This window comes from Coregonus lavaretus, assembly GCF_964263955.1.
Source record: "Coregonus lavaretus genome assembly, chromosome: 10".
Classification (NCBI taxonomy): Eukaryota; Metazoa; Chordata; class Actinopteri; order Salmoniformes; family Salmonidae; genus Coregonus; species Coregonus lavaretus.
The window spans coordinates 39,462,149-39,470,600 of NC_139997.1; the positions used below are offsets into that span (position 1 = coordinate 39,462,149).

The 8,452-nt window shown below is 41.1% G+C and overlaps 1 pseudogene across 1 annotated transcript; it reads right to left on the bottom strand.

The window, feature by feature from the left end:
* Nucleotides 1-3,272: 3,272 nt before the first annotated feature.
* On the bottom strand, nt 3,273-4,271 carry LOC311136333 (ankyrin repeat and SOCS box protein 12-like; annotated as a pseudogene). Its single transcript has 2 exons — nt 3,681-4,271; nt 3,273-3,433 (listed from the first exon to the last, which is right to left on the bottom strand). The product of its transcript is annotated as an ankyrin repeat and SOCS box protein 12-like (transcript).
* Between the last annotated feature and the right edge of the window lie 4,181 nt (nt 4,272-8,452).

Here is an 8,452-nt window from a genome sequence, read left to right on the forward strand (position 1 = left end):
CAGGGCCTTCAGGAAGTATTCATACCCCTTGACTTATTCTACATTTTGTTGTTACAGCTTGAATTAAAAATTGATTTGTTTCTCAACCATCTACACACAATACCCCATAATGACAAACTAAAAACATGTTTTTAGAAAATTGTTCAAATGTATTGAAAATTAAATACAAAAATATATAATTTATATAAGTGTTCACTCCCCTGAGTCAATACTTCGTAGAAGCATCTTTGGCAGCAATTACAGCTATGAATCTTTCTGGGTAAGTCTCTAATTATGCACTCACTAACTGTAAGTCGCTCTGGATAAGATCGTCTGCTAAATCACTAAAATGTAAAATGTAAGAGCTTTCCACACCTGGATTGTGCAACATTTGCCCATTATTCTTTTCAAAATTCTTCAAGCTCTGTCAAATGGGTTGTTGTTCATTGCTAGACAACCATTTTCGGGTCTTGCCATAGATTTTCAAGTAGATTTAAGTCAAACTGTAACTCGGCCACTCAGTAACATTCACTGTCTTCTTATTAAGCAACTCCAGTGTAGATTTGGCCTTGTGTTTTAGGTTATTGTCCTGCTGACAGGTGAATTAATCTCCCAGTGTCTGGTGGAAAGCAGACTGAACCAGGTTTTCCTCTAGGATTGCCTGTGCATAGTTCCATTCCATTTCTTTTTTATCATGAAAAACTCCCCAGTCCTTAACGATTACAAGCATAACCATAACATGATGTAGCCATCATTATGCTTGAAAGTATGTAGAGTGGTATTCAGTAATGTGTTGTATTGGATTTATCCCGAACATAACAGTTAGTATTCAGATATTGTTTTTGCTGCCGTTTTACTTTAGTGCCTTATTGCAAACAGGATGCATGTTTTGGAATATTTTTATTCTGTACAGGCTTCCTTCTTTTCACTCTGTCAATTAGGTTAGTATTCATGGCTGTGTTCTTAGGCAAAAATGTGAGTGAGTCTACTCCCTTGGCTGAGAAGCAACCCCACACATGAATGGTCTCAGGATGCTTTACTGTTGGCATGACACAGGACTGATGGTAGCGCTCACATTGTCTTCTCCAGACAAGGTGTTTTCCGGATGCCCCAAACAATCGGAAAGGGGATTCATCAGAGAAAATTACTTTACCCCAGTCCTCAGAAGTCCAATCCCTGTACCTTTTACAGAATATCAGTCTGTCCCTGATGTTTTTCCTGGAGAGAAGTGGCTTCCTCGCTGCCCTTCTTGACACCAGGCCATCCTCCAAAAGTCTTCGCCTCACTGTGCGTGCAGATGCACTCACACCTGCCTGAGCTTGCACTGGTGGTGCCCTGATCCCGCAGCTGAATCAAATTTAGGAGACGGTCCTGGCGCTTGCTGGACTTTCTTGGGCGCCCTGACGGCTTCTTCACAACAATTGAACCTCTCTCCTTGACGTTCTTGATGATCCGATAAATGGTTGATTTAGGTGCAATCTTACTAGCAGCAATATCCTTGGCTGTGAAGCCCTTTTTGTGCAAAGCAATGATGACGGCACGTGTTTCCTTGCAGGTAACCATGGTTAACAGAGGAAGAACAATGATTTCAAGCACCACCCTCCTTTTAAAGCTTCCAGTCTGTTATTCTATCTCAATCAGCATGACAGAGTGATCTCCAGCCTTGTCCTCGTCAACACTCTCACCGGTGTTAACGAGAGAATCACTGACATGATGGCAGCTGGTCCTTTTGTGGCAGGGCTGAAATGCAGTGGAAATGTTTTTTGGGGATTAAGTTCATTTTCATGGCAAAGAGGGACTTTGCAATTAATTGCAAATCATCTGATCACTCTTCATGACATTCTGGAGTATATGCAAATTGCCATCATCAAAACTGAGGCAGCAGACTTTGTGAAAATTAGTATTTGTGTCATTCTCAAAACTTTTGATCACGACTGTACAATGTTGTTGATCCATTCTCAGTTTTCTCCTATCACAGCCATTGGCCTCATGGTGAAATCCCTGAGTGGTTTCCTTCCTCTCCGGCAACTGAGTTAGGAAGGACCACCTGTAACTTTGTAGTGACTGGGTGTATTGATACACCTTCCAAAGTGTAATGAATAACTTCACCATGCTCAAAGGGATATTCAATGACTGTTTTTTTATTTATTTGTACCCATCTACCAATAGGTGCCCTTCTTTGCAAGGCATTGGAAAATCTACCTGGTTTTTGTGGTTGAATCTGTGTTGGAAATTCAATGCTCAACTGAGTGACCTTACAGATAATTGTATGTGTGGGCTACAGAGATGAGGGAGTCATTCAAAAATCATGTTAAACACTATTATTGCGCACAGAGTAGGTTTATGCAACTTATGTGACTTGTTAAGCACATTTCTACTCCTGAACGTATTTATGTTTGCCATAACAAAGGGGTTGAATACTTATTGACTCAAGACATTTAAGCTTTTATTTTTAATTAATTTGTAAACATTTCAACAACAAAAAAATCCACTTTGACATTATGGGGTATTTTTTGTGTGTAGGCCAGTTACAAAAAATCTAAATGTAATCAATTTTAAATTCAGGTTGCAACACAACACAATGTGGAAAACATTAAAGGGGTGTGAATACTTTCTGAAGGCACTGTAAGACTACATCATACACATTGTGTATGCACATAAAATGAACTCCTGAGTGGCGCAGTGGTCTAAGGCACTGCATCGCAGTGCTAACTGTGCCACTAGAGATCCTGGTTAGAATCCAGGCTCTGTCGCAGCCGGCCGCGACCGGGAGACTCATGGGCGGCGCACAATTGGCCCAGCGTCGTCTAGGGTAGGGGAGGGAATGGCCGGCAGGGATGTAGCTCAGTTGATAGAGCATGGCGTTTGCAACGCCAGGGTTGTGGGTTCGATTCCCACGGGGGGCCAGCATAAAACAAATATGTAATCACTAACTGTAAGTCGCTCTGGATAAGAGCGTCTGCTAAATGACGTAAATGTAATGTGTAAAAATAAAATGCACATTTGTTCAAGACATTTTAATGGCTGTCATTTCTACTGCGCATTATATTTTATACTTACATTGCAGTCTTTCAAAATACACATAAATTCAAAACAGATGTATTATGGAAGAAAATAAAAAATAATAAACAACGTGATCAAATAATTGATTGAAAAACCATATTCAATGAGAATAAACATATTACACAAACATTCTCTAAAACAGACAAAAAATTGCAACATCACTATGAAATGTTTTGCAAAAAGTAAGCATTATATTTCATGTCGCAAAAGCATAGTGACAATATATGCTTTCAACAGAGATATATAGCAGTTTTTGGGACTGATTTGTATTGCAAGATGTTTATCATGCTTGATGGCATTTCCAAATGGTCAATGGACTGGACTTTGTTGATCTTCCTGAGGTATCCTCGGATGGCAAGTCGGCACTGTGATACGAGGGACTTGGGACAACCTAGCAAAGAGAACAATTGAATTTGAGTTAGTTAATTAAAAATACCTGATTATTACACATTCACAGATTCAAGAGTTTATTCACATAGCCAAATGCTAATCTGTCAGCAAAGCAGTACAGTCCTGTATTGTCAAGTAGCAATTCAATTAAAAAACAATAACCCTAGATGTTTGTCTAATGTCAATAAAAACATTAACAGAAATCACTGGGAGAATACTAAGGTTTATCAACAGCATAACTCCATCACCTCTTTCTTGCAGCAGCAGCTCCACAGCCTCATTCTGCTTTGTGGATTTCTCTATGATGAGAGTGGGGAAGTAGACATTTGCACCAAAGTCAATCAAGAGTTGGATGTACTCCACCCCACAGCCCTGTCTGAGGCACATTTCAAAAAGCACGGTCGTGGGCTGATTGATTTTACTACGAAGCTTTGCATCTGTGCAGTTGTAATTTGGATCAGCCCCATAGAGAAGCAATACTTTAAAGCAGTCTAAGTGTCCATACACAGCAGACATATAGAGGGGGCCACTAGAAACACTGGCAATTGAAGTAAACAGCAAGACTTTGGACCTGGAGTTGACGTCAGTACCATGTTTAAGTAGTTGCTTCAGAATCTCAACATCCCCTTCTCTAGCTGCAGTCAGGACAGGGGAGCAGTTGTTATACAAGCTGCCATTGGGTTAGCACCTGCCCTGAGGAGGGATAAAACACAGTTCAAGTATTTCCCCCAGACAGCTGTGAAGAGTGGCGTCTGAGCCTTCACGTCTAGACAGTCCACCTCCGCTCCGTGGGCCAGTAGAACCTGCAGACACCTGAGATGACCTTTAGATGCTGCCATTCGTAAAGGTGTTCCTGGGATACCCCAGCCGCTCCTACAGTTGATTAACTTCCTGTACTTTTCTTGAGAGACCAGCTCATCAAGGAGTCTGTCATAATTGTTGGACACTACCTGATGGAACAGTTGACTATCACCCGTTGTTCTTTTCTTCTTCAACAATTTTTAACTGAATCTAAATAAGAACGAAAAACACCATAAATAAGGCTCATCAAATTATGAGCATTTAAAGGCCTTTTTTTAAAAGACTGTTGATGGCTAGCTAGTTAACGTTAGCTAGCTATTTCTCTATGAGGGAGGACGAGGTAGACATTTTCACCAATTCAAAGCTAGATATGCTAAGCACACAACAATAAATGGACGAATCTTTGACAATAACTTAATATCTGTTTGCTCGCAAATAGCTTCTTTAGCAATTTCGAGTTATGTTTATAGCTAGCTAGTAGTTGACATCCTGACTAACAATCCATATTGGATTATTTCTGTGTGCATACGCAGCGTTCAAAACAACTGAGAACTCCAACATTTTCGACTTCATGCCGCGGTCACCTGCTAGTCGGAACTAGGAAACTCTGAAATGTCCGACTTGCTAACTGTTTGTTGTTATACACATGCCACGTTCAACAAATCAGCAAGTCGGACATTTTTTGCTTCCTCCTTCCAACTAGCATGTGAAAGCGGCATCAGTGCGTTCAAGACAACTCGGGAAAAAAACTAGCTCCCACTGGGGAAAATCATTTTGAAGGGTCATCCAACTCGGAAACTCGATCATATTTCTAGAGCTCCGACTTACGTCATGATTTGACCTTTTTGAGTTCCCACTTGTCTTGTGCCACTTCAAAACAACTGGGAAATCTCAGACTTCCGTGCTTTCAAGACAACTAGGGCCTCGAAAAAAACGAGCTACGACTGGTAAAATTAGTTTTGAACGGTCATCCAACTCGGAATTCCAAGTCGGGAACTCGGGACTCTTTCTAGAGCTACGACTTTCCGACCTGAAAATCACTGACGTCATGATTCGACCTCGGTTTTTTTCCCCGAGTTCACAGTTGTCTTGAAAGCACCAATAGAGACGTCCACCATCACCAAGCACTTAGCTAACTAGGCTAGCTAATATCTATGCTAATCGATACAAAAGCTGTTATCTAGTTAGCTAGGGACAAGTCAACAACACAGAGGACCTCATATAGACTTCGTCAATACTGACGAGACGAGACGACATTTTCAGACACTGAAATGACTAGCTAACAGGCCAACATTTATGTTACCTTGACGGATCAACAGTCAGTTATTGTGCTGGGCTGGGCGGTGAGTACGTAGAGCGGTGCAGTGACGTCAGTGCAGTGTGCGCGCAAATCCAACGCTATTGTTTGAGTCGTGATGGCTCCTGTCCAAATGATTGGGAAACACTTTTCACGGCACTTCCATACCGAAGTGACTTTTTACATTTACATTTTAGTCATTTAGCAGACGCTCTTATCCAGAGCGACTTACAGTTAGTGAATGCATATGTTATAAAAAATAAAAAAAATCATACTGGGAAACGAACCCACATACCTGCCGGCCAAACCCTCCCCTACCTTGGACGACGCTGGACCAATTGTGCGCCGCCCATGGGTCTCCCGGTTGCGGCCGGCTGCGACAGAGCCTGGACTCGAACCAGGATCTCTAGTGGCAGAGCTAGCACTGCGATGCAGTGCCTTAGACCACTGCGCCACTCGGGAGAATGTACACAGCAGGTTAGGAGACTGAGGTTAAAGTTAGTAAAGGAGTTAGGGAAAATGCTCTCCTAATTTGCTACGAAAATCACTTTGTATCGACGTGCCATGAAAAGAGTGTCTGTCCGTCCCGCCACCAATTAATGCCGAGTTCATAAGAACTAGGAACTCTGGAATCTCCGACTTACGAGCGTTCACGACAACTGGGAACTCGGGAATAAAACGAGTTCCGACTACTAAAAATCGTTTTTAACCGTCATCCAACTCGGGCCTCTTTCTAGAGCTCTGACTTTCCGACCTGAAGATCACTTATGTCATGATTTGACCTCGTATTTTTCAGAGTTCCTAATTGTCTTGAAAGCACCATTATTGGTCCTGTCCACCATTTGTCAATTGTGTCAGCTGAGGGTATATGGGCTACTTATGCCGCGTTCAAAACAACTGGGAACTCGGAAAAATACGAGGTGAAATCATGACGTCAGTGATATTCAGTTCGGAATGTCGGAGCTCTAGAAAGAGGCCAGAGTTCCGAGTTGGATAACCGTTCAAATGAAGTTTCTTTCCGAGTTCCCAGTTGTTTTGAACACACTGAAGTCAGAGATTTCCGAGTTCCCAGTTGTTTTGAATGCGGCATAGGCTTTGTTTACACAGGCAGCCCAATTCTTATATTTTTCTTCACCAATTGCTCTTTTGACCAATTAGATCAGTACTGTGAAAAGATCTGATGTGATTGGTCAAAAGACCAAATTAGTCAAAAAAATTATCAGAATTCCGAAGGGGCGGCAGGTAGCTTAGTGGGTAAGAGCGTTGTGCCAGTAACTGAAAGGTCGCTGGTTCTAATCCCCGAGCCGACTAGGTGAAAAATCTGTCGATGTGCCCTTAAGCAAGGCACTTAACCCTAATTGCTCCTGTAAGTCGCTCTGGATAAGAGCGTCTGCTAAATGACTAAAATGTAATGTAAATGTATTCAGACCCCTAGACTTTTTCCACATTGTTACCTTACAGCCTTATTCTAAAATGGATTCAAATGTTTTTCCCCCGCCTCATCAATCTACACACAATACCATAATGACAAAGCAAAAACTGTTTTTCATAACATTTTGTAAATTGATTAAACAAAACAAAAACTGAAATATCATGTTTACATAAGCGTTCAGAGCCTTTACTCAGTACTTTGTTGAAGCACTTTTGGAAGAGATTACAGCTTCAAGTCTTCTTGAACATGACTCTACAAGTGGCGTAGCGGTCTAAAACACTGCATCTCAGTGTTAGAGGCGTCAGTACATACCCTGGTTCGTTTCCAGGCTGTATCACAATCCGGCCGTGATTGGGAGTTTCATAGGGCGGCGCACAATTGGCCCAGCATCTTCCGGGTTTGGCCGCGGAAGACGTAAATAACAATCTGTTCTTAACTGACTTGCCTGGTAAAAGACAAGCTTGGCACACCTGTATTTGGAGTCCAATCAAGTTGTAGAAACATCTCAAGGATGAGCAATGTAAACAGGATGCAGCTGAGCTCAATTTCGAGTCTCATAGCAAAACGTTTCTGTTTTTTATTTTTCATAAATTTGCACACATTTCTAAAAAACTGTTTGCACTTTGTCATTATGGGTTATTGTGTGTAGATATTTTAAATATTTAATCAATTTTGGAACAAAGGCTGTAATGTAACTAAATGTGGAAAAAGTCAAGGGGTCTGAATACTTTCCGAATGCACTGTACTAGCAACACATCAACATGGCATAAACTCCAAAGCATATTGATGATCCCTGGTAAATATTGCATAGTCTGCAGGAAATGTCTGATTCCATTTGTAACTGCTACCCCAACTACAAAACTGGAACTACAAGGCTAATTATTACTTGTTAGATATTACGGCAGAGCTAGAAGCATAAGCATTTCGCTACACCTGCTATAATATCTGCTAAACATGTGTATGTGACAAATACAATTTTATTTTATTTGAATTAAAACAACCATGGGAATCAAATATTTCTGATTATTTACAAAAGGGTCAAACGGAAGAGAGGACAAAATGCATAATTGAGCTAAGGGATCAATCTAGGAGTTGATTATCTACAGTGAGGGAAAAAAGTATTTGATCTCCTGCTGATTTTGTACGTTTGCCTACTGACAAAGACATGAAAAGTCTATAATTTTAATGGTAGGTTTCTTTGAACAGTGAGAGACAGAATAACAACAACAAAATCCAGAAAAATGCATGTCAAAAATGTTATAAATTGATTTGCATTTTAATGAGGGAAATAAGTATTTGACCCCTCTGCAAAACATGACTTAGTACTTGGTGGCAAAACCCTTGTTGGCAATCACAGAGGTCAGACGTTTCTTGTAGTTGGCCACCAGGTTTGCACACATCTCAGGAGGGATTTTGTCCCACTCCTCTTTGCAGATCTTCTCCAAGTCATTAAGGTTTCGAGGCTGACGTTTGGCAACTCGAACCTTCAG